Below are 27,878 nucleotides of genomic sequence, written 5' to 3' on the forward strand. Positions count from 1 at the left end.
AGAAAGAAAGAAAGAAAGAAAGAAAGAAAGAAAGAAAGAAAGAAAGAAAGAAAGGTGTTAGTTCTATATAAATCACTCTGTAGAATTAGTTGGACAACTTTAACGTAACATACTATGAGGACTGTACGATACTAGTTGGCGTAAGTCTTCAAGTATTGTTTTGTATTTTATTATACTTTGACTATGTATACAGTATTTATGTTCATGCACATGAGATTTTAGTACATTATGCAACGAGCCTATGATGGTAGTAATTAAGACGCGAGTATGTTTGTTTATGAAACGAGCGCAAGCGAGTATCATAATTTTCATACGAGCGTCTTAATTACCATTATAGGCAACTTTCATACGACTTTTTATGCTCGACCATATTTCTAACTTGAAATGATTAATAAGTATTCATGATATGGTTATGTAAGTGAGGAACTGACCTGAATTGTGACATGTGCGCAGACGCGAAAGTATTGATTTTTTCCGAGGCACGAATGTCATTGACCTTGATATGATCTAGAGAATAACATGAAGATTAGTCTTGATATAACCTGGAAATTGATTTAGAGTTGAATAACGAGATGACAAATTGAATTTATTTGAATATTATTTACAATTAATGCTAATTATTATAGTAACAGAACATAACCTTCTGCGACAGTATTGAATTTCCAGCCTCCGTGACTTTACGCTAATTGTCTTTCAATTGCATATTCGAGAATAATCGATACTTGCGGTTTTATAATGGTACAATGGTGATTTCTCATTGGCTGAACAACTGAATTATAATGAATAGGTGTACTTTAATGAGGTGCATTAAAGGGCTGCTACCAGGTGTATAATTACTACATTTCGGCATGGTCGAGCATAAAATATTTATTGTAACTTGTTGAATTTGTCAATAAACGCCATGACAGAAAGTATAAAAAAGTAAAGATTATAATAAAATTAAGGGCAATTTTAATGAATTAATCATCTGTGATCAACTTACACACGGTAAAATACGATTAACGAATATATTTTTGATTCCTTGTTGGAAAGTCAGAAAAGGAATGAGAATCACTGCCCACATATAAAGAACCGTGTTACTCCATATGGAAGTTGAAAAGCGTGTGATATTGGTCTTCTCTTGGAGTGAGTCCTTGACCCGAGTGGAGGTGTTTGCCAACCTCGCACCTACGTCACAGTCATCCTGCTTGAGAACCACTCAAGTCTCAGATTCGAGAATCGATCTTAACTAATCGAATTGCCATTTTCTTCCATTAAGCGAAGCAACGAGACATGTTTGCACACTGTCACAATGTCCCCAAAGCAGTCGTTGGATTTGTGGATCTTCAAAGTTTTTATTAAATTTTATGCCAATCAAAATACGTTATTAATAAAGATGATTAGCTTATATAGCATGGAAAAATGGGACGCTTTCCTCACTTGTATTCTAGCAGTGAAAAAGCATTATCAAACACTCACTAACTAAATATACCTTGAACACATATAGGCATAGTTGTAAAGTTAAAGTTAAACCACTTTTTATATCCCAATCTGTTGCATAATGAACGATATGAAGGTAACGATAATAAATATACCCTCAAATTATAATTTATATTACATGTCGGCCTGGGTGGCGCAGTCGGTAGTGCTGGTCTTCTGTGCCCGAGGTTGCGGGTTCGATCCTGGTCCATGGTCCATGGCATTTAAGTGTGCTTAAATGCGACAGGCTCATGCTAGTAGATTTACTGGCATGTGAAAGAATTTCTGCGGGACAAAACTTCGGCACACCACCGGCGACGTTGATATAACCTGGGAATTCGCGAGCTTCGTTAAGGGTATATGTACATGAACGACCACAAATATTATGAGACAATGCGGGCTCTAAATTTATAAAATTTGATAAGAAATTGAACTCAAAATTGGACAAAAATTACAAGGTACCATAACAAGACTTATTAGAACTTAAATGTCTGATGAAATTATCAAAAAGTTTACTAATAATATTTTTCAAACCAGTTTATTAAAGAATGAAAAAAAGCAAACAAAAAAATTATGCAGTTATATCATTTGGTAACCATAACCATAACATTGTTATGGTCTCTCTGATATTTTCTATATTTTTCTGCATGTAATAAACACTTATTTCTGAAAAGTAGACTACTCTCAGACATGTAGAGTTGTTTATTTTAATACAATTAATTTTTTATTTGCCCTATATAAAATGTTTTAAAATCTCCATAATGTTTTGTGACCTTATTTTTCTATTTTCAAAGAAATGGGCATTACTGTAGTCTACCTTTTGCTTAACTGCATGTTAAATCAGTGTACAAAATTTCAGAATTCTATCTCTAATGGTTGTGGAGTTATGAAATAATATGTGTGAAAATTATCAAATTTTGGAAAAAATTTAAAATAAAAAGTGAATTCTAAAAAATATTATTAGTAACCTTTTTAATACTTTTATCAGATATTTAAGTTTTAATAAGTCTTGTTGTGATACCTTGTAATTTTTGACCAATTTTGAGTTCATTTCCTTATAAAATTTTAGAAATTTGGAGCCTGCATTTTCTGACAATATTTATGGTCTTTCACGTACATATACCCTTAACTAAAATATAATTTTATTTTAATTTATATTACATTATTCTTCCCTTGCTGATTTGTAATGAAATCGCCAAAAATTAGATCAACAACATTGAAAAATAAATATATTTCAAACAAGCATAAAATACTAGGGGCGTAGCATCCATGGATGTGGTGGAAGCATTGCTTATCGTTTCATTTTTAAAAGAGAGATTGTTTACGTGTATACGAGCGAATTAATTATTATTCGTTTTTTCTTGTATTTCGATATTAGGCCTAAGTATTTATACTGCATAATGTATACCTGGCCTGACGTAGGAGAGGAATATGTCCAGCGCGAAAGGAAGGGTAGAGTTGTACATAGGTAACGTAAATATCACTACAAACTATCTACACTGACGTTCAAAGGTACACGACCTATGATTTCATGATCGTGTAAGCGACCTTTCCAACCACGGGATAAGTCAATACCAAAGATATAAAAAATTGACAAACTCTGAAAGAGTTCCACTAGTTCTCAATAGGTGGCACCATTATTGGGAGCCGCTAAAAAGTCTCACGGAAAATGATTATGTAGATTAAGCATAAATTATTCTTCTAATAGACAATATCAGAGGTTTTCAGTCGAACTCAGTGTTTTTTACAATCAATATCATGGGATGTAAAATTGAATTCTATAACACGGGTAGGCCTATATTTATCTATTATTGGCAACAGTGCACTAGGATGCAATCCGTAGCTGCTAGAGGGTATGCTCTCTATCTCTCCCTGTTGCACGCCAGTGCACACGGGACAGTACCGCGTACCCTTTGCGCATTTCAGCGAGTGCTGACGACCACTGGTCTAGGCCTATAAGAACATAATATCTGCCTTTCCCCGGTTTCGAACTCGCTCCTTAACAACCGACTGGTTTTCATGAACCCACAATATGGACATGTAAGTATCATAATTCTGAAGTATATACAATACCATCTAAGCGCTGTTGGTGTATAGCAGGGAAGTGAATAAACTGTAAGCATGCAAAGATAGGAAGTTATGAAAACTTTCGTGTCACAATCTCGCAACTTCTTACTACGTTGACACTTCCTTTTTACTCGGTCATTTCCAAGAAAACATATTTTGCAATCTTTAGAAATGATTGCTTGTTTATATTTAGGTAAAGTGAATTTCTAATGCAGCTGTTAGTTTTTGTGCGATATTGCCTCCTGACTGCAGGTGACGTGAATATGTTAGGAGAAAATTCACAAACGGTTAGGGAGAACACGGGAATTTTACTTGAAGGAAGTAAAGAAATAGGTTAGGAAGTAAATCCCGAAAAGACAAAGTATATGATTAAGTCTCGTGACGAGAATATTGTACGGAATGGAAATATAAAAATTGGAAATTTATCCTTTGAAGAGGTGGATAAATTCAAATATTTTGGAGCAACAGTAACAAATATAAATGATACTTGGGAGGAAATTAAACGCAGAATGAATGTGGAAAATGCCTGTTATTATTCGGTTGAGAAGCTCTTATCATCCAGTCTGCTGTCAAAAAATCTGAAATTTAGAATTTATAAAACAGTTATATTACCAGTTGTTCTTTATGATAGTGAAACTTGGACTCTCACTTTGAGAGAGGAACATAGGTTAAGGGTGTTTGACAATAAAGTGCTTAGGAAAATATTTGAGGCTAAGAGGGATGAAGTTGCAGGGGAATGGAGAAAGTTACATAACACAGAACTGCACGCATTCTATACTTCACCTGACATAATAAGGAACATTAAATCCAGACGTTTGAGATGGGCAGGGCATGTAGCAAGTATGGGCGAATCCAGAAATGCATATAGAGTGTTAGTTGGAAGGCCGGAGGGAAAAAGGCCTTTGAGGAGGCCGAGACGTAGATGGGAAGATAATATTAAAATGTATTTGAGGGAGGTGGGATATGATGATAGAGACTGGATTAATCTTGCTCAGGATAGAGACCAATGGCGGACTTATGTGAGGGCGGTAATGAATCTCCGGGTTCCTTAAAAGCCAGTAAGTAAGTAAGTAAGTAAGTAAGTAAGTAAATTGACTTCTGATGTTCTTCTTATGCTTTTTTAAGCTTTAAGATTTCCAAAGATTGTTGCGAGCTTCAAATAATTTGTTTCACCCAACTCTTTTGGTTTGAAATGTTGGCAAACAAAGAAACAAATGCTAGGGAAGTGATAAAAATAAACAAAAATGTTAGGGAAGTTTGCCTGTTATGTTCAACAACAAATGAATAAATAAATAAATAAATAAATAAATAAATATGCTAGGGAAGTGATGAAATTGTTGCGATAAACAGCAATGTTTGACTGAAACACATCCTTCCGTACCGTTTTATTGGTCAAAAGTAGTATGACGTAGTAAAAATGTAATAGAATTACCAAAATATTTCCACTTTTGGGTTGACAGTCTCCTTTCTCTTGAACTCATTAACTTACATGGCATTCTATATATACGGTATAATAGCTTCATTTTGATGCGGATTTTATTTAAACGTCAATTCATCTGAACTCAAATCTTCACTGAATGCGTCTCACATCTTGGTTGCTAAGCGATGATGTGCTGGGTAGAGAGAAGTGCGCTAGATAGAGGGGGATAATTATGTTGAATGTCTTCATGTTATATAGTGTGGTGCGGTTGCAAAGACAGCGAAGTTGGGTGATACCAGAGTTATAATTCTGTCGGAAGAAAGGAGAACTAAGGTTGGGGGAGCATGCCCTAACTACTTGCAATTACAATTCGTTTAAAAAGCAATAAAGAGAAAATTAAATTGTAATTACAATTGTACATTAAGATTAAATACAGCAGCGTAAAACATTGTTCTTTTCGTATTACAACTTGCAATAAAATAATGGAGATCTCTACACAGGATTTGAAAAAGAACAAAAGCACAAAAATTACACAGATGTGAAAGATAAAATGAAAAGGAGTGGTATCAACTCAGTAGTTGTTCACATTATTTTCTTTACAATTCTTTGCATTTAATAACAGTTTTCTTATAGTAACGTAGGTACCGACGTAAAACGTATTCTGTTATCACTAGGGGGCGAATTCATATGCACTAAAAAGCGGGAAAATAGCCATGCACGTATGTATATAAAACCAGTATATATATGCACTAAAAATAATAAAATATGCACTGTTGAGATTGAAAAAAAAAACTTTTCGATTTTAAGCAATTTGCTATTATTGATGTTGTTGTTTAGTCAACTGTCCGAAGACAGATCTGAACCTCAAAAGTGACATCAACAAGGCACCAACCATGAGGCAACTATGCCAGGAGATAATGGGGTAGGGTAGCCAGTTCATTTCCCCCTCCATTGCATACATCGCCGATTAGCTACATATTACATTACATTATGATCTTCCAGTTATACATAAGGATATTGAGACGTAAACTTCATTTATTTCTGCTGGAGTTTCATATTCTTTTAAATTGTTAGGCAACAAGCATTTTATAGGGTAAATTAGGGTCTGTTGGACATTCGGGCATGTTGGACACTTTGTACTTTAACGTGTTACCTCGCCACTTGTGGGCACCACATTCTGCTAGAAGTCAATGACAGAAGTAGCCAATATGCTCCATTGCAGTGATGCAATACTACACACATTTTTTGTTGCTACACTATTTTTACATTCTGTCTGAACTTTAAAAAACTAGGCTAATAGTAAACTATTTGTAACAATAGTAGTGCTTTGACTATTTACAACATTTACAAGAATGTAAAGTCAGCTGACTGAATAGAGTTTATGAAACACTTATAATTATTTGAACATATATGACTTCAATACTGTTACTAGTAGTAATACAAATACTACTTTTAACTAGAGTAGTGTTTTCAATATTTACAATAATTACACTGGTGTGAAGTCTATTGACTTAATAAAGTTCATGAATTGCTTTTTATATTATATACACACAATACTTACTTACTTATTTACTTACTTAGTTACTGGCTTTTAACGAAACCGGAGGTTCATTGCCGCCCTAACATAAACCCGTCATTGGTCCCTATCCTGAGCAAGATTAATCCATTCTCTATCATCATATCCCACCTCCCTCAAATACATTTTAATATTATCTTCCCATGTACGTCTCCGCCTCCCTAAAGGTCTTTTCCCTCCGGCCTCCCAAATAACACTCTATATGCATTTCTGGATTCGCTCATACGTGCTGCATGCCCTGTCCATCTCAAAAGTCTGGATTTCATGTTCCTAATTATGTCAGGTGAAGAATAAAATGCGTGCAGTTCTGTGTTGTGTTAACTTTCTCCATTCTCCCGTAACTTCATCCCTCCTAGCCCCAAATATTTTCCTAACCACCTTATTCTCGAACACCCTTAACCTTTGTTCCTCTTTCAAAGTGAGAGTCCAAGATTCACAACCATAAAGAACAACCGGTAATACTGTATAACTGTTTTATAAATTCTAACTTTCAGATTTTTTGACAGCAGACTGGATGATAAAAGCTTTTCAACCGAATAATAATAGGCATTTCCCATATTTATTCTGTGTTTAATTTCCTCCCGAGTATCATTTATATTTGTTACTGTTGCTCCAAGATATTTGAACTTCTCCACCTCTTCAAAAGATAAATTTCCAATTTTTATATTTCCATTTCGTACAATATTCTCGTCACGAGACATAGTCATATATTTTGTCTTTTCGGAATTTACTTCCAAACGTATCTCTTTACTTGCTTCCAGTAAAATTCCCGTGTTTTCCCTAATCGATTGTGGATTTCCTCCTAGCATATTCACGTCATCCGAATAGACAAGCAGCTGATATAACCCGTTCAATTCCAAACCCTGTCTGTTATCCTGGACTTTTCTAATGGCATACTCTAGAGCAAAGTTAAAAAGTAAACGTGATAGTGCATTTCCTGGCTTTATTATATACACAGAATAAACCTTTTAAATGATGAGAGGCTCCTCACAATATCAGAGGGCTTTGTTGATTGTCACGGAATTGCCCACAATGACTCGCTGACAACAGAGCACTGTCTGTACGTTGTCATAATGCAATAAATAAAATATAACTGTAATGTGTATCGATTTTTGTACCGGTATTTCATTTTCACTGATTTTGTGTGTTCTTAATATAGTTTTAAGCACTACAAAACTTAAAACCAACAAAATATGCTTTTATATGCGCTAAAACCTGAAATATGCATTAATGCTTTAAATATTCATAAATATACAATATAAAATCATTTTCCAATGATGTTTTTGGAAAACTAAAATCAAAAAACCAACAGGATACATTTCGTATGGGATATTTGGAGAAGATAACCATTAAGGAGCGTGAAACAACTGTAAAACTACAACACCGAGAATGTTCTTGGGTATACAGTATCATGACTGAGAAGAATTTTTATGCAAGTCCTTTATTCTGTCATTGCTTAAAATATCTAAGAAACGAGTGATAACTGTATAAAATATAGTGAAACTAGGTGATACTGTAATGACAGATATGAGAAGCAAACACTCCAATAGGCCTTACGAGATTCTAGATGCTGTTTATGTTTGGTTATTAGATCACTTAAAGTGGTATAATGTTTGTAAGCCTATATCGTAGGTACTTTCAGTTAGAACGTGAAATAAGTGAGGTTATTATTTTTAATGTTGTGATAACAATTTAGTAGAAGAATATATCATTTATATATATATATATATATATATATATATATATATATATATATTTGTAGAATATTCATTGTAATTATCTTCATTATTGTACAGGGTGCGTCAGAAAGAACGGATGGATTTCAAACTATCAATACGCAGCGAGGGGAGGGATAGAGTGAGGGGGACCACGACTATTGGATCAGCGAGAGAATGCAGTTTCAGTTGAGAACATGGTGTTGGTCTGGTGTACAACGTGCTTTCATCGCAGAGACATTTTTGAAAAATGAAGAGTCTGTGATCGTCACTCAGGACTCATTTCGACATCGGATGTCACGCTAGGATTCCAACTCGGGCGGCTTCATTTCGTACCACAGGTTCAACATTAAAGAAGAAATCACCTGGACGAACACGGAGCGCGTGTACTCCTGCAAATGTGGAGACAGACAGTAGGTTGTCCTGCCACCTCAACGATCAGCCCGCAAACATGATATTGCACTGAGATTGTCGAGGTTACGATAAGATCTCGCGCCCTGCGAGTTCTTTCTTTGGGACCACTTGAAGGCGTAAGTAACCACATACACTGGACGAACTGAAGACGGCGATTCGTGAAGAAATTGTGGCAATCCCACCAACTATGACTGTGAAAGTTACGGCGAACTTCAGAAAACGCCTAGATGCCTGTATCGAAAGCCAAGGACATCATATGGATGATGTTGTATACCGTAAATAAACTGCATGTATTGATGAATCTGTTGATAACAATACATTTTTGATTTGATGAATCCTTACAATTTTCTTGCCCTGTGAAATCCATCCGTTCTTTCTGACGCACCCTTTAGTATAGACCTATATCTAACCTTTTCTATAGGAATATTAGAACTATAGAAAAGTTGTAGTATTTTCAGCCTTCTTCTATGTAAGAAGGACGTAATTAAAAAAATGAATGCTTCGTTCTCGCACAATATTTAAACATTAACCATGAAACTCATTGTAATCACATGCGGACGTATTAGCACAGTCTAGTATATACAGTCACGAAGCTCAATACGTAGTAAATATGCATCCATAGATAGTTGCTAACCACTAGGATCGCTAATATCGCCTCATTACAGACAATGTGAATTAGTACCGGCACAGTATATTGTTTCTAGCACCCTCAAAACTCAAGCTTCGTGACTGTATATACTAGACTGTGGTATTTCCCTACAATATATACATGAATAATGTCATATTCCAGCAAGAGATGCAGGGTACCGATAGCTTTTGTTGATTATCTCAAAACTATGTTTTCTGAGTTACGCCCTTCTTCCAGCTAATCCCTCAAATACACTAAAATTTTACGCTGTTGGTTTTCTCAATGACAATTAAATTCACTAATCAGCTTCGACGCGTCAACTAGACTTTGATTTTCACACCATCTAAGTTACTTTCTTGCATTCCATAATACCCTTATATTTTGTTACGAATTTTACTAACAAAAACTTTTCTATATTTGTAAAACAATTGAATCCTCTATTTATTTACATATTTACACGCCGCCAGTTTCACAGTTCATTTTCAGTAAGAGATAATATCTAGTAATTACCAAGGAGATCGTCTTCTTATTTGGTTATTTAACGACGCTGTATCAACTACGAGGTTATTTAGCGTCGGTGGAACTGATGATAGCGAAATTATATATGGCGAGATGAGGGAGAGCAATCGCCAAAGATTACCTGACATTTGCCTTAAGGTTGGGGGAAACCTTAGAAAAGACCCAACCAGGTAATCAGCCCAAGCGGGAATCGAACGGCGCCCGAACGCCGATTAAGCTACGCCGGTGGCTCAAAGAGATCGTAATATTGCAACAGTTTTCCCTTTGTAAAACGGGTGAAAGCGTTTAGAGAATCTTTGGTTCTAACACGAATTTTCTGATTCATAGTATTCCAAATTTTTTGCCGAGTTCAAACTACCGTGGAGAGAGTTAACAAAAGTCTTCTTCTTCTTCTTCTTCTTCTTCTTCTTCTTCTTCTTCTTCTTCTTCTTCTTCTTCTTCACTTCATGGTATGGGCAATTGCCCGTTCCGGCTTCAAAGGTCGCTCCATCTTTTCATCGGTCGTCCCTGATCTCTTCGTCCTTTTGGTTTATAATTTATTGCTTTCTTGGGAAGTCTGTAGTCGTCCATTCTCTCTACATGTAATTTCCAATCTTGTCTGTAATTGTCTATTTTATCAATAAGTGGGTATACTCCTAGTTCCTGCCTAATATCTTCATTTCTAATTCTATCTAATCTCGTGCATCCTTTTACTTTCCGCAAGAATCTCATCTCTGCCGCTTGTATTTTACTAACTTCAGGTTTTGTTGTAGCCCAACTTTCGCTTCCATATAAAAGAGTAGGGACTGCCACTACATTGTAGAATTTCATTTTTGTTTCTTTTCTGCTTTTATTCTTCAAAGTTCTATTAATTGTGCCACATACTGTCAGGAATGATTGTAATTTTATTTTTATATCATTATCCTTTCTGTAACTCACATCACATCCCAGGTGCTTAAAATTTGTTACTTGTTCTACTACTTTATTATCTACTTCAAGTCGACCTGGTTGGCGAGTTGGTATAGCGCTGGCCTTCTATGCCCAAGGTTGCGGGTTCGATCCCGGGTTAGGTCGATGGCATTTAAGTGTGCTTAAATGCGACAGGCTCATGTCAGTAGATTTACTGGCATGTAAAAGAACTCCTGCGGGACAAAATTCCGGCACATCCGGCGACGCTGATATAACCTCTGCAGTTGCGAGCGTCGTTAAATAAATCATAACATTTACATTTCTACTTCAATCTTAGATCTTACAGTATTTTTGCCTTGAAATGCCATTACTTTTGTTTTTGTATTTGATATGCTAAAGTTATGCTTTTGGCATATTTTATTTTGTTCATATACTGCTTTTTGTAGTTTTGTTTCAATATCTTGTATTACAATCATATCATCGGCAAATACCAAAATATTAATTTTTATTCCTCTATCAATTATAATTCCAGAATCTACTAAAATTTTCCATTGTCGAACAATTTCGTCAGCATAAATATTAAACAGTGTCGGTGATAAACTACACCCACAGTCTACTATATACAGTCGCGAAGCTTGAGGTGATTTTTTGCAAATCTCGCGATAAAGCGCTCCAAGCGGTTAGCAACTAGAAACAATAGACTGTCCACGGTCGACTTTGGATTTAGAGTGGACTGAGTCGTATTTCCATCGAGTGCTAGGTTGTTGCGTATTTCGCATTGATGCTCGTGAAGAAAAATCCTAACATCTATTTCTTATTTTACTTCTAGATGCAAAAAGTGGTTAATAAACAGCAGGAGGGAAGATCTAATGACAAAGAATGAAGCATATCTTTATAATAATATAAAGTTCTGCTCTCTTCATTTCGAAAACGCACAATTTATGAATGAAAACGAAAATAAATTAATCTGGAATTTAGTTCCAACTTTATTTGATGTTTCAAATAAACCTGTTCTGTTATTACCTGCAGCTGAGAAACAAAAGCTTTGCACTAATTCTGCGTCTGTATCAGCTGATTCCTTGAATAATTGTACATTTTCAGACAACTTTGGCCTACTTTTTTTTTCAAAGGATATGTTTTTAATTATAGCTGTTGATTTTGTTGTTATTTTTATTTGTTACTTTACTAGAGATGTAGAAAAAGTAAGTCTGTTACAATAAAATTTATCGATCACGTTTTATTTCCAATTCTGGTGTGATTATTATTGCTTAACCTCATCCCACTTTGCTAACTACGTAAGCCTACACTACAAGTTCCGGTACACGTAAGTTACTCCCATTAATTCACATTTACATTATTATTGTTATTATATTATTGTTGTAAAGGGAAATGCAAATTAATATTTATTGGTTTCATAGTTCATTATCGCTATAATCTTGAATGAGTGAAGCGATTATAGTAAATTTCAGTTCGTTTTGCACAAACAAAAATAATATTAACCTATTTCTTGCAGGTATCTTCGAGTTTATGGTGGAATTTAATATACTTCATTAAAATAATAAATGAACTTTATTCATTTAATATTTAAATAATGGAAGGAAGGTGTTAATTTTTCCAAAAGAACACGACAACGAAAGTGTAACATATTTTGTCATCTGCTAGGAGAGATCTGTGATGATGAGGCGATAGTAGCGATCCTAGTGATGGGCAACTACCCATGTTTGCATTTTTACTACATATTGAGCTTCGCTTCTGTGCTACACCCTTGTCTTTTAATTTCTCGAGTTAAATGTTTTCCAGTATTTACGGTAATTCTTGAGGCATTATTTAAACTCTTAATCATTCTGATAATGGTTAACAAAAGTGTTAGCCAAAATCCATCTGGAAATCATTGGTAGAACCAAAATACATGAAAAAATGTTAACACAATTTGTTAGAAGTTGGTGAAACCGATCGTAAGAAATGCAACCTCAGCATCTTAACGAAATATGCTTGTAACAGAAATTAAACTGTTTCCAAGTCTTGCGTAATACCTCTATGCCAAGGCCGTCTAGTCTATGCCCAATGCTGATATGAGTCATAGGTCTACATGTATTTTCCTGCTCGGATTGGAATGAAGGATGTGACAACAGACGGGGCAAGGGAATCTGTTGTGAAAGAAATGAGGAAAGAGATGTCAAGGGATATATACGTGCCATTCTGAACAAATCTCAGTTGAGCTTTCCTGGCACAATGCATTACATAGCGGTGTTGTTCGTTGCTCTGTCAGCTACCGTCCACACAGGTAAGGAAATAAATTTTAATGAAATGTGTGAAACAAGTTTAAGACTAGGAAGAAGAGTTGTGCGTTTTCCGTCTTGTGTTAGAAAAATAATATAGGCCTAACAGTTTTAGAACTATTTGCATATTCTGTTACTGGCGTGCCGAATATTTTGAAAGGTGACAGAAAAAATGAATACGAAATGAAAATGCATTACTTACGGTATGCTTAATACTTAGTTATATTGAATTAAATTATCCTTTCGAATACAGTGGAACTCCACAAATAGACGCTCACTCTCGTGTACATCACGATAAAAGGTAAGTCAACGCATCCTGTCCCGTGCTGCACAGGGCTAACCGGTTGAACCAGTCCAGTAGTGTACAGATACTCGTACACGTTGCCAGAAAGGCAGGGAACAAAAATGTGTACTTATGTTGAAGCAGAAGTTACAAATATTGGAACAGTTTAAAAAAGGTGAATCAATCAAAGCCATCCCTCAAGAATTTGACATTTCGATCAGAACAGTGCATGAGATAAAACAAAATTAATCTAAATACGAGACATTCTGTAGTGATTATAAGTACCTTTGTTATTATCAGTTGATTGTAGGATGACTGACACCTGACTTGCGCCTTATCATACAGTTTATTACGATTACAATATTGGATATCGTCTATATATTGCCATATTGGATGAACAGCATCATCGTCAAATTAAATATACTTTATATTACTATCAACATTAAACAACCAAACTTATAATATATTGGCATTTGTAAGACAACCATATTAATTTGAAAAACATTCAGGACAAATTACGAGACACACACCACGATACACACGTTCTGAATGGTTGAAATATGTGCATTAATGGGAAAGAGAAATATTAATAAAATAAATGTAATTAAATACTGTAATTTGCAACTCTTCACACTCTTAATACATAATTACCTTGGTTTTATATTTTATTATTTTTATTCCCTTTATATCATGTTACTTCATTATTCCATGTGTGAAGACTTGCAAACATATATATTTTGCAACTTACACGTGTATTTCAATTACTTGACAATAAGGGCAGACATACAAGAATATCAATGTGTATCACAACCATGTTGGTTTTTAGTATGTTTTATTTTGCATGCCACTAAATATGTTTTGTATTTGTAGAGATTATTGATATTGCTGAAATGTACGTCGTATCTGATGATGTTGGCGTAGTCCAACGAAAACGTTCATACGTCTTTTAAACATGTAATGCAAAGGTTTAACACCTTAAACATATGCTGTGAAGTCAGTGACTCAAATAAATACTTTTAATATACAATACAGACTTCTCTGAAAACTAAAAAAAAAAAAAAGTGAATTGCAAAATATTCAGTAAATAAGCTATAAATAGCTTTTATATCTAAAAACTCCTCTTATAGGATTGTTAATTAAAAGATTTTATGCTTTACATCTGTTATTTCTGAATTTATTTCTGTTCTAATGTAAGTAAAAAGTGTTATTATTTAGTTTTAATTATTATTTTCAGTGCAAAAGATTGTACACTTGATCAAAGGTTTAACACCTTAAACATATGCTGTGAAGTCAGTGACTCAAATACTTTTAATATACAATACAGACTTCTCTGAAAACTAAAAAAAAAAAAAAGTGAATTGCAAAATATTCAGTAAATAAGCTATAAATAGCTTTTATATCTAAAAACTCCTCTTATAGGATTGTTAATTAAAAGATTTTATGCTTTACATCTGTTATTTCTGAATTTATTTCTGTTCTAATGTAAGTAAAAAGTGTTATTATTTAGTTTTAATTATTATTTTCAGTGCAAAAGATTGTACACTTGATCAAAGGTTTAACACCTTCAACATATGCTGTGAAGTCAGTGACTCAAATACTTTTAATATACAATACAGACTTCTCTGAAAAAAAAAATGAATTGCAAAATATTCAGTAAATAAGCTATAAATAGCTTTTATAACTAAAAACTCCTCTTATAGGATTGTTAATTAAAAGATTTTATGCTTTACATCTGTTATTTCTGAATTTATTTCTGTTCTAATGTAAGTAAAAAGTGTTATTATTTAGTTTTAATTATTGTTTTCAGTGCAAAAGATTGTACACTTGATCAAAGGTTTAACACCTTCAACATATGCTGTGAAGTCAGTGACTCAAATACGTTTAATATACAATACAGACTTCTCTGAAAAAAAAAATGAATTGCAAAATATTCAGTAAATAAGCTATAAATAGCTTTTATAACTAAAAACTCCTCTTATAGGATTGTTAATTAAAAGATTTTATGCTTTACATCTGTTATTTCTGAATTTATTTCTGTTCTAATGTAAGTAAAAAGTGTTATTATTTAGTTTTAATTATTGTTTTCAGTGCAAAAGATTGTACACTTGATCAAAATGAAAGTGGTCGGCGTCTGAGAGACTAAGTTCGAATCGGGTATTTCCGTGAGCGCTCGGGACAGACATGGTTTGTTCAAAAGATTGCGTATATTCTTCTAGTAGTTACAATGGGGAACACAACTATTCATCACTAAAATCTTCCGAGAAAATAATTCATATACGAGATTTAAAAGAGACAGAGCCTTCAGAGTGTTAAACCAGGTATGCTCATTCTCTGACTCGCGATTACGTTCTGTAATCACAACCTTCGAATGTAGAGCGTGCTGTTCCTCGTTCGAAGCTCGACGGGTGACTGCGGAAGGCAGTTCAAGTACTTAGTAAACGTACGAACATTGCAGGACAATGACACAGTCAGAAACTTCTGTAAGAAAACGATCATTCCGTACAGTGTGGGAGGAAGGCAATTTTTGTTGTGCGTTCGGTGAAAACGGGAACTGTTTACTATGTTATAAGGTAATGTCAGCAATACTACTGAGCAACATAAAACGACATTATACGCTCTGTTACACAGGACATGTCGAAGTAACAGGGAAGCTGTTTTCTGTAATATGTATTCATATACCAACGTTATTATTATTATTATTATTATTATTATTATTATTATTATTATTATTATTATTATTATTATTATTGTTTGATTTTATTCCAAAAGAAATACATGTTATGATAAAATATTTTTTTCAGGGGTGCAACGTGCACTACAGTTTCAAGAATTGAAAGCACTTCATGAAAGGTCAAACATTGAAGAAAGTCGAAGAATTAGTGCCTGAATAAAATATAGTTAATTGTATCTCCGTACTGGAACAGCTCAAATGTGAATTCACAGAACATACATTTAGTGGTTTTAGATGTATGGAGAGTGATATTAATATTTTTGTCAATCCTTTTATAGTAAATTTAGTACAATCCGTGACAGTGCAGTTCCAGGATACGTTAATTGATTTACAAAGTGGCGTAGAATTCAGTAATGCAGAGAATGTGACTTGACAAGAATAGAAGTGTTAAAAAAATGAACAAAAGGAAATATCCCGAGATGAGCTTATTCGCTGCCACTATGTTAGCTACCTTTGCCTCGACATATATGTGCGAACAATTATTTTCGAGAATGAAGATTGATAAATCCAGACATAGGTCCTGATTACCAGATGAGCACCTTTTGCGCCAGGTGCGCATTGCAGTAAATTCATTGGAAATAGATTTCCGATTACTTGCAGAAAAGAATCCACATGTTGAATAGACCGCAATGTATGGTGGAATATGAAAATAACACTACATATGATATAATATCATAACTATATTAAACATAATAAAATAATAATTCAATAACTGAATATTAGTGTATACTCCTTCCTTTTTCAAATTCAGTTTATTATCCGTATTTGTTAGAGTATGAGAGCTATGCCACGGGCGGTGCTGCAATGTAGTTGCGGAGCCCAGTCCGTACACAGTGTCTGTTATGCAGTGCAGCATCATCCGTGTAATCGGTGCTTTTACAATTTTGAGCATACCTGGTTTAAACAGTGAATATTGTAACACAAACACTATATTATGATGTATGTATGTATTTATTTACACTGCAAGTGGGCAAGCACCCGGTGGCAGTGGTATATACAATATTAACAATACACAATAAAATGATAAGCAATACACAATAAAATTTACAATACACAATACAATTTTACAACACATATACAATTTTATACGCAATACAATAATAATACACAATACAATTTAACACAATAATAATAAAACATAAAATAAAATACCTAATTTTACAATACAACCTACATAATTATGTATAGGCAATACATAAGTTTCAATAGTCATTCACTTCACTCTCATCTCATTCCCTGTAGTGGCACTATGACGCATTTCACTGACACTTTAGGACACATTTCATTGACGCTATAAATTATCACTGATCGGAACTGTTCACTGCACTGTAAAACCATAACTTCACTGACTCACCTCGCTTCACTGATACAATAGTTCAAATAAATCAAATAATTACATCCTTATGCATACTTATAAACATAACTACATTTAAACTAAACATTTCTAGTCTAAGGCCTTCTTACACGCTATTTTTAAATAATTTACAATTCAAACCAAGGAAGTAAACTCGTCAGGCTAGATAAATACATGTCACCTTAAAAAATTAAATGTTGAATATCACCTTAATTTTAATTTGCACTTTATACACAACTTTTTAAGTTATTCTTGAATCTCCTTAAGAAAGGACAGCCCTCAAAGACCACTGCAGGTAGGTCATTCCAATCATTTATAGTTCTATTTAAAAATGAGAATTTACCTACATCCGTTTTCTGTTTCCTACATTTGATTTTAAAATCATGATCGTTCCTACCATAGTACGTTGGCTTTTCTAACCGAGCCGTTATGTCTACCCATGCTTTCTGACCTAGATGTGCTCTATACAATGATGTTATTCTAGTTTTCCTACGTCTGTTTTCCAAAGTTTCCCATTTAAGTTCTTTTATCGTATCGTTTCCATCTTCTCTTTTACATTTAACAAATTTAGCTGCCCTATACTGGATTCTTTCTAAGGAATTTATCTGATATATTCTATAGGGATCGCAACATGTAGTTCCGTATTCCATCAACGGTCACACAAACTTTAGATATGCTATTTCCCTCGATTTGGGGCTAGCCTTTCTCAAGATTCTCATAATAAAGTGAAGTGCCCTCCATGCTTTACCCGTAACATTATCAACATGCTCTCCCCAAGAACATAACAGGTTCTCAAGTGGAGAATGTCCATTGCTCGTTACAATGCCATTCTGACTGCAGTAAAACTCTTAGCGTAGTTTGTAGAGCGATAGCTATCAGTTCGTGAGGTTGCGAATTCAAATCTTCGTGGAGTTACTAAACTTTTTTTTGTTGCCTTTTAAATGCATCAGTGAAAAATATAACAGGTTTTCGTCATTTTTTTTATCTTACAATACTTTTCGCTTTATTATTTTTTTCGTGTATGTATGTCTGTTCTATGTGGTGTATGAATATTATTACTAATATGCCGGAAATGGGTGATCCCATGGGCAGACCTTCGGTTTCAGTGTGATATTTGTTTTCCAAATTGAATTGTAATACACAAAATCTAACGTTTTAGAAGAGTAAACCATAATATATTTCAGTCTCTATGACTTCATTTTATAAAACGTGATTGTTTACAGGATACTCTTTAAAGTGCTACATTTGTGCCACAAACACAATTAACGAAGATCCTAAAGCTTGCAGAGACCCATTCAATGCAACTTTCCACCAAGATTACCTTGTGGAACCAAATATCATGTCAAAAGATCTTGTATGTACCAAGGAAGTGTATGGTGAAGGTGAGAAAATTTATTATTATGGGGTTCTTAAACAGGAAGTTCCTGAAGATATCTGGCCAAACTTGCAGAGCATGTTCTATGAACTCTGAGAATGAAGTAAGTTCATGTGGACATAGGTCCGTAGACGCCTTAATCCGAGGCTCAGTAATTACGTTGATACAATTCAATTATCTCCCATCAGACGACAGCTTGCGGGGACAAGCGTAGGCCTAGTAATACGTCGAATAATCGGGTCATGAATTCAGGTGATATGGTGCAGTATTCATACTCGATCCTTTGGCGTAGACGTACCTTGTCTAATATAGCTCTACATATTTTAATACAGGGACATCATTTTATTTTTACTAACATTTATGATATTAACCTGGCTATATCTTTGGATCAACGGTTACTACCCTCTTCCAGGATTGGAGTTCGATGGCGTAATATACAAACAAATCACTTTACTAGGTATAGGGGGGGGAAGAAAAGTAGTTCATCCATTTACGTAAACTAGGAAATATCACGCTTTTGAGTTTGATCATTTTAATTAGGTTTTTGTTTAATCAGAATACAGTACAGTATTAACAATGAGTGTTTTACTCACGAACTGAGCTGTCCATACGGACGTATTCATTATGCAGTGTATATTAATATTGTCTATAGCACATTAGCGTACACTATAGAGAATGAAGTTAAATTGAAAAATAATCATAATATGAATATTTAAACACATTTTTCAAAACGGTGGCGGTTCATTTCGATACAGGCTTCAGTTCTAATGTGTGTAATTCCAATTACTAGTTTCGTCCTTCGTACTAGTAACTCATGTTGAAATAATTCTGTATCTACTCTGTAAAAGAGTACCTTACGTACTGTAAATTCAATCTTCACTTCTGCTCGATCCGAAAAGATAAAATTACTCAGACATGCTATCTACTGTCCGTCCAAGTGGTTATGTCGCATGATCGTAGAAAGGAGGAAAATCAGTTAATTACTTAACGAGGCCCTTTTATTTAAGTTATTTTAAACAGTTATATAATATTACGTAGACGTCAATTTCTAACAGGAATTAATGTTTTCAGAAAAGAGCTAAGACAGTCCAGCCACTAGCCTTTACAGAGAGGCGAATAGAAGCTGATGGGGTAAACCGGAATGCGACGTAGGCAAATGGACCACAGTACCTGTGCGAAAATGATGCAATATTGAAACTCTTTCGTCATTGGAAAACGCGAACATATTTTTGGAACGTAGGCTACTGTGACTGTAAGGCTACTATGACTGTATATGCGGTCTTGGATCTGTGTGGAGGACGGTTGAACTTCATTAGTAGAAGGGGTGGGAGTGAAGTACATTCAAAAACTCAGGTAAAATAAAAATTGAAGTAAAAATAAAATGATGTCCCTGTATAAAGAATTTTAAAAAATAAATTCATTAATTTAATTTTAAATATCGGAATATGCATGGTAAGACTTTCCTCTGTTAAATTTCAACGTACCTCGTTTCATGTTTCGATCTATTTATGGGTCATCTTCAGAACTGGTCGTTGTTGGTCTTGGCGCCAAATACACCCAAAGCTACACTACACATTAGAAATTGAAAACAACAAATCCATAAATTTTCTAGACATCACAATAACAGAAGTCGACAACAAACACACATTCAAAGTATACAGAAAACCCACAACAACAACAATAACACACATACACAACACATCCAACCACCCCACACAACACAAACAAGCTGCATTCCGAAAAATGGTACACAGACTACAGACCAATGAACCAACAAGATTACAACGAAGAGCTAAACACAATCAAATACATAGCACAAGAAAACGGATACAACCCTAACATAATAGACAACATAATACGTAAGACAAAACATAATCACAAAAAACAAGAGAATACAACACAAACACGAGAACACAAAAAATACATCACACTAACATGCGAAAACAAAAACACACCTAAAATTGCAACCTCATTCAAGAAATTAAATTACAACATCGCATACAGAACAAATAGCACTCTACAAAAACTTCTCAACACACAAACAACACAAACAAACAAATACAACCACACAGGCGTATACAAACTCAAATGTAACACCTGCAACAACTTCTACATAGGACAGACAGGCAGATCGTTTCAAACACGTTACAAAGAACACATCATAGGCATAACAAAATTACAAAACACCTCCAAATATGCAGAACACATCACAAATGCTAACCACACCCACAGAGACATCAACACAGACATGAAAATACTACACATCCAACCAAAAAGCCAGAAACTAAACACACTAGAAAAATATGAAATATACTGACACACAAAAACACACCCCAACGAAATTCTCAACACACAACTCAACTTCAAAACACACACACTCTTTGACTCCACACTATACCACACGAACACACCCTCACAGGAAACAGAACAAGTGGCGCCAAGACCAACAGCGACCAGTATGGCGTAATTGCGCCCCGCGGTCAATTGAGAGGCCTAGGCATGGCATAATTGCGCCCCGAAGAAATCAGGTAGCAGAAGGGACATGGCATAGTTGCACCCCGAAGAAATCAGGTAGCAGAAGGGACATGGCATAGTTGCGCACCGAAGAAATCAGGCAGAAGAATGGACATGGCATAGTTGCGCCCCTATGGGTATAGTACACACGAAAGTGATTGTCATAATATAAACAAATTGCTTAAAAAATATTACAGTGACAACTACATTGAAATCAGGTAGGCCTAGCATGTGATCAATTTTGCTATTTAAAATAACACTTTTTTATCGATCACACAATAAATGAACTGCATTTTTTGTTTGTACATCGATATCTTAACTTGCGGTACAGGGTTTCGAATATTGAAACTTAGAACCATTGTGAATTATTAACTCTTTACCCTTTTCACTGAACTTAACATTAATTATAAATTATTCTCACTATACGCCACACACGGTGTGAAAATCACTAACAAAATTCCAACGGCTCACTCATTTGAATATGACAGTTAATAAAATACTGCCAACTTTATGGCGTTCATTTTAACGGTAGGCTATTGATAATCACTGCATAAACAGTAGAAAAACAGTTAATAAAGCACTGCCAACTTCATGGTGTTCATTTTTACGGTATCGATAATAAATATTAAATCGAATAAGAAATCAATAAGGTTGGTTGATTACGAGGCTCGAGTTTCCGTAATGTCTTTTTCTCTACCTATTTCATCGGGGCGCAACTATGCCATGTCCCTTCTGCTACCTGATTTCTTTGGGGCGCAACTATGCCATGTCCTCTTCTCTACCTGATGGGAACGGGGCGCAACTATGCCCACAAAACAGGGACCCTTTTTTATCTGCTGCATTTTATCTGACCGTGGGGTGCAACTATGCCCTGCCCACAACGAGCAGTTCTGAAGATGACCCATAAATAGGTCGAAACATGTAAGCGAGGTACGTTGTAATTTAACACAGGAAAGTCTTACCATACATATTCCGAAGTGATACAGTGTTAAAAGTTGTGTAATCAAGATGTATTAATTTTAAAAATAATTGAATCATCAGGTGGCCGATATCAACTAATGATTTGACTTCAAAATCCTGATCCCAGTCGGAGAGATACAGGTTTACTAATAGCTGAGTATTGGACGAAGATCTGGGGAACAGGCTAGGACTATTTTACTAAAATACTGTTTCTATCTATCGGATCCATCCACTGCGCTGTCTGTCTAGGCAGGCCTAGTTGGAGGTTCGTACGTATTATAACCCCTGAAGCTGGGAATGTTGAGAGAACGTTGAGTCATTGGTATGTTGAAAACGAAATTCAATTGGAACAAATTTTTAAATATACATGATTAACTTTCTTCCACAAAAGCCATGCAGGAATATATTATATTGAAATAATTAGGGATTGAAATTTATAATGATTTCAAAGCATCTATACTTAAAACTGTTAACATTTAAATTCAAATTCAAAATAAAAGAAATACGTACAATACGATATTTAAATTATTACCACATTTCTTACTAATATATTTTAATTATTTTATGATTTTATATTTCATTTCAATTCATTTGATTCTTCGTTTATTCTTTTATTATCAAGTTAACCTAGAAAACTTTCACTCCGACTTTTTACTAACAATAAATTCTTACTAAATACGAACTCCAGTTCTGTTCCTTTTAAGTATAATATTACCTTTATTTTCTGGAATTAATATACGCCTATTAGGCTACTGTATGCTCAATTTTCTCCGTGAACACAAGTTTTACTCATATGGGGGTTAGATTTGTACTGCACTCATATAGCTTATTATCACTTTCATCTCATTCAGACGCTAGATAGCCATGGCAGTGATAAAGCATCGTAAAATAAGCCAATTAAAAAAACTTTATTCCTGTAACTTATGCTTTATAATTAATTTACTGTATATATCGTTTCTTTTTCTTATAGGCTACTGTAACTACTTATTGTGCAGAAGATTACAGCTTTCTTTTTCTGCATTTTCTTTTATATTGGGCATCGGATACATCACGAGCGAAAGTCCAACAAAAGTCTGCTAATATACTGGTACTCCACTGACCTTGGTAGGCCTACCTTTCTTCCATAGTTGAAATTTCTTGATGAAAGCACTCACCATGCTCATCACTGAAATCGCCACAATTCTCGGGGAAAAGGTCAATTGGGAGTGAAGGAAGTGAATTTTCAGGGACATGTTATATAGTTTCATACGCCAACATAAATGTTGCACTAGTTCTTCATAGTTCTCATTTCTACGGTTACTCAGAAAATTTAATACAACCTCCATGGATGCAATCCTGGCGGCTCTCTTCCTTCCAACAAAGATTCGAAGTGATTGTCCTTCATTATTTCTCTAATTTGTGTTTCATTGAAAACTCCCTCTTTTATTTTTGAGTCACTAATAGCAGGAACTTTTTCCTGGATAGGCCTATGTCTAAATGTTTCGGTTTCATGATTCATCCCTTTAAAAAATTCTTCAATAACCCTAACTCAATGTGTAAAGGGGATAAAATTACTTTACTTTGAGGTACAAGGGGTTGATATACAATATTTTTCTTCCCCGGCTCTAGTAATTGTCGTGTTGGCAATATTTTTATTTTATAATGCTTATCTCGAGCAAGACTATCCCATTCGCAAAGAAAGCAGCAAAATTTTGTGTCGTAATTGCATTTGAAGAAGTAATGCTATAACTTTCAAATCAGCATATATATAGTATAAACCATTCGTACTTTGAATATTATCATTAAAGCACACATTAAAAAAATACACGTCTGACACAGAATACTAACACCACGGAAATCTCCTGTTAAACTGAAGCGATTTCATACGGCGAACCTGTTTCTCCCCCTACAAATGGAATAGAAAAGGGCTTCCAGAAGCGGTCTCTTCCTTGTTTTCACATAATGGGTCGTCACATTTGTAAAACAAAATAGTTATACACGAAATACGGTAATTCTTTTAATGAAACTCATAGAAAATTAATTATATTGTGCAACTCGAAAACCGAACTGATGAGAAATTTTCTTGTCATTTTTGAATTCAGGAGGTCGAAATTAGTAAGAATTTGTTAGTTTTATGTCTGGCGCAAAATGACTGTTGACCAGTGTAATTCGTGTACATTTACAAATGCATGTTGTGATATTCTGACAAATTATTATTATTATTATTATTATTATTATTATTATTATTATTATTATTATTATTATTAAGGACTAACTTTATCTACTACAGATTTTATTTCGGACTTACAAGAAACCCAAATCTTCAAAGTGAAAAAATAATAAATTATTCAAATTATTCTACTGATTACGTGAATCATAGATTTGTTTTCTTTCCTTTTCCCTTTCTTCTCCTCCATCAATTTCTTTTCTCTTTCTATTATTCCATTTTGCCTTTTTTATACACTGTGATACCGATGTTCTCGTGTTTAATTTTATCTTTAACATTATTTTAAGACATGTAGCGGGATACCCATCATCTGTCGTCACCAGGGTTCTGATAAATGGCATATAAAAACACGTCTTATTGAAAACATCGCAATTTCGCCTGATTTGTTACCTCTATTTATTTAATATTTAATTTCTTCTCTACAGGGGAATCACAGAATATCAGAAGAGGCTTCTCCACTTCCAAGCAGACGAAGACCTACTGCAAGAGTGTCCGCAACCACACACAATACTGTGGTTACTGCAGCATGGACGGTTGTAACAGCGGCTTGAGCAATATCGTCCAGATCATACACATAACTCTACCTTGCATAGTAGCACTTATTACTGCCGGTTAATTAGTGCTGAGAAATTCTTTCCTTCTTTCTTTCTTTCTCTCAGTTTAACCTCTCCCTTCTAGGTGCATTTACACGACCCACGCCACCCGGGCCTTACAGGGCCGCGACCTGTCGGGAGAGGTATTAATCTATGGATCACATACATACTTTTTTGACCACACGAGGACATGGAGGGCCTCCCCGGATGAGGGATCAGCTCAGTGCCGGGGCCACCTCCGATACAACACAAACATCTAAGACATTACACATCATTCACTCACACATATGAAAGGATTAAGGGAAGGATCGCCGTCCATGGCCGGACTTTCAAGAGGCACAATCCCGGCATTTGCCTGGAAATAACTGAGGAAACCATGGAAAACCTCAGTTAGGATTGCCGGCCCCTGGGATCGAACCCCGGACCTCCCGAATGCGAGGCCAGCCCTCTACCACGCCGCTAGCCCGCTCGGTGCTGAGAAATTTTATGGCAGAAATCCACTCGCCGAATATATTACATTTCCACAGGTCCAGAATAATATGTTTTAGGCACACTGTACATAATTTGCTCCCTTTCTAATTTTTACCAAGTTCCATTATTGCAAGATCTCTGAGTCCTGTAAAGCTGCATTTACACGGTTCAATTTTTTCATGCGCGTACGAATTAAATCTGGGAATAATATTGAAAAAAATGAGTTTAAAACGAGAGTTCAATTAACATGTATGAAGATTTTGTGTCCAAATGGTGAGCCTCTTTGAACTTCATCTTCGCTATGTATTATGTAACCAATCTCGGTATAGGATCGGTGAGTTTGGAAACTACAAACCTCGTACACTGACATTCAAACACAACCTGATATACAGTATACAGTCACGAAGCTCAATACTTACTAAATATGCCAACATAGATAGTTGCTCACCACCAGAGTCGCTACTATCGCCTCATCACAGATCCTTTCCCCAGCAGACGATAAAATGTATTGTACTTTCGATATCGCATTCTTTTGAAAAAATTAACACCTTCCTTCCATTATTTAAATGTGAAATACATAAGGTTTATATATTATTTTCATAAAGTATATATTATATTTTATAAACTCACCTTCCTGGATCTTTCAGAAGAAGGATAAATCTGACCTCTTTTTCTTACAATATTTATAGTACCACAAACGTCTCCTTGTCCCGTATTATAATTCAAATTATTGTATTTTAGCCATTTACAGTTATTACAACCGATAACGAACATTTCACAGTTTACACAACTTTTCACAACAAAGCGAAATACGGCACAGTCAAAGCCTTTTCGATCTAGACCAGGCCGTAATGTACGTTCGGGTTTTCTATTTCAGTGTATGGAGCTCAGTGAAATAATATAACGTTATTGCATATCATTGCTAAGCTTTATTTAGTGTAATGTGTCCATAAGTTCCGTTTACTTCTTGTTGCATAATATGTTGCAGAAATAATTACAAAACTGTGTTATTTTAATGTGAAGAGAATTTTACATGTTAACATAATCTGTTCGCATCAACATTTTAAATTTAGAATGGAAGCTATTTTGAGGTTCAATAAAAACGAATTTATATTGTGATTTTAATTTAGCACATCTACCTTCCTTAATTGTAGACAGAAAATTTACCATATCACTCCTATGAAATTAATGTACGTACGATTGTATTACTTCGTCTTTTAGGTAGTAGATAAATACAATAATTCAGTATTCAATTGTAGTATTAAAATACAGACAAATAGAATGTGACGGGTGTCATACATGACATCACGTTTAATTATAATGTATAATTGCGAATATACGAATATAAGTTAAATATAGTAAACATATATATTATTTTAATGTACCGAAGTACATATGATATTTCCATGCAGATATTCTGCGTCATCATACGATGAAAGAGTAATGGAACAGAGAAAAATTCTCTCCGGCGCCGGGATTTGAACCCGGGTTTTCAGCTCTACGTGCTGATGCTTTATCCACTAAGCCACACCGGATACAACTCCGACGCCGGTTAGAATCGTCTCAGATTAAGCTCCAACTCTTGGGTTCCCTCTAGTGGCCGCCCTCTGCACTACTTCATAGATGCCTATGAACGCAGGACTGAAGTCCACACATGTGCTGAGGTGCACTCGATGTGAGTGACTAGTTGGCCGGGATCCGACGGAATAAGCGCCGTCTTAAATCACGAAGTGATTTACGCATATCATATATATTATTTTAATGTACCGAAGTACATATGATATTTCCATGCAGATATTCTGCGTCATCATACGATGAAAGAGTAATGGAACCCAAGAGTTGGAGCTTAATCTGAGACGATTCAAACCGGCGTCGGAGTTGTATCCGGTGTGGCTTAGTGGATAAAGCATCAGCACGTAGAGCTGAAAACCCGGGTTCAAATCCCGGCGCCGGAGAGAATTTTTCTCCGTTCCATTACTCTTTCATCGTATGATGACGCAGAATATCTGCATGGAAATATCATATGTACTTCGGTACATTAAAATAATATATATGATATGCGTAAATCACTTCGTGATTTAAGACGGCGCTTATTCCGTCGGATCCCGGCCACTCATATCGAGTGCACCTCAGCACATGTGTGGACTTCGGTCCTGCGTTCATAGACATCTACGATGACGTAGTGCAGTGGGCGGCCACTAGAGGGAACCCAAGAGTTGGAGCTTAATCTGAGACGATTCTAACCGGCGTCGGAGTTGTATCCGGTGTGGCTTAGTGGATAAAGCATCAGCACGTAGAGCTGAAAACCCGGGTTCAAATCCCGGCGCCGGAGAGAATTTTTCTCCGTTCCATTACTCTTTCATCGTATAGTAAACATAACCTATAACATCCATATGACATAATATACATATGTAATGGCAGGGCATT

General features: G+C 35.1%; 1 long non-coding RNA gene across 2 annotated transcripts; it reads left to right on the top strand.

The window, feature by feature from the left end:
* The first annotated feature begins 12,793 nt into the window (after positions 1 to 12,793).
* On the top strand, positions 12,794 to 26,570 carry LOC138700279 (uncharacterized). 2 transcript variants are annotated; one of them, XR_011332319.1, is made up of 4 exons: positions 12,794 to 12,969; positions 18,556 to 18,714; positions 24,813 to 26,394; positions 26,440 to 26,570. It is a non-coding gene; the product is annotated as an uncharacterized lncRNA (long non-coding RNA). The 2 variants fall into 2 exon arrangements; XR_011332318.1 differs by having other exon boundaries at positions 12,796 to 12,969; positions 24,813 to 26,570.
* Positions 26,571 to 27,878: the final 1,308 nt, after the last annotated feature.

This window comes from Periplaneta americana, chromosome 5 (genome assembly GCF_040183065.1).
Source record: "Periplaneta americana isolate PAMFEO1 chromosome 5, P.americana_PAMFEO1_priV1, whole genome shotgun sequence".
Taxonomy (NCBI): Eukaryota; Metazoa; Arthropoda; class Insecta; order Blattodea; family Blattidae; genus Periplaneta; species Periplaneta americana.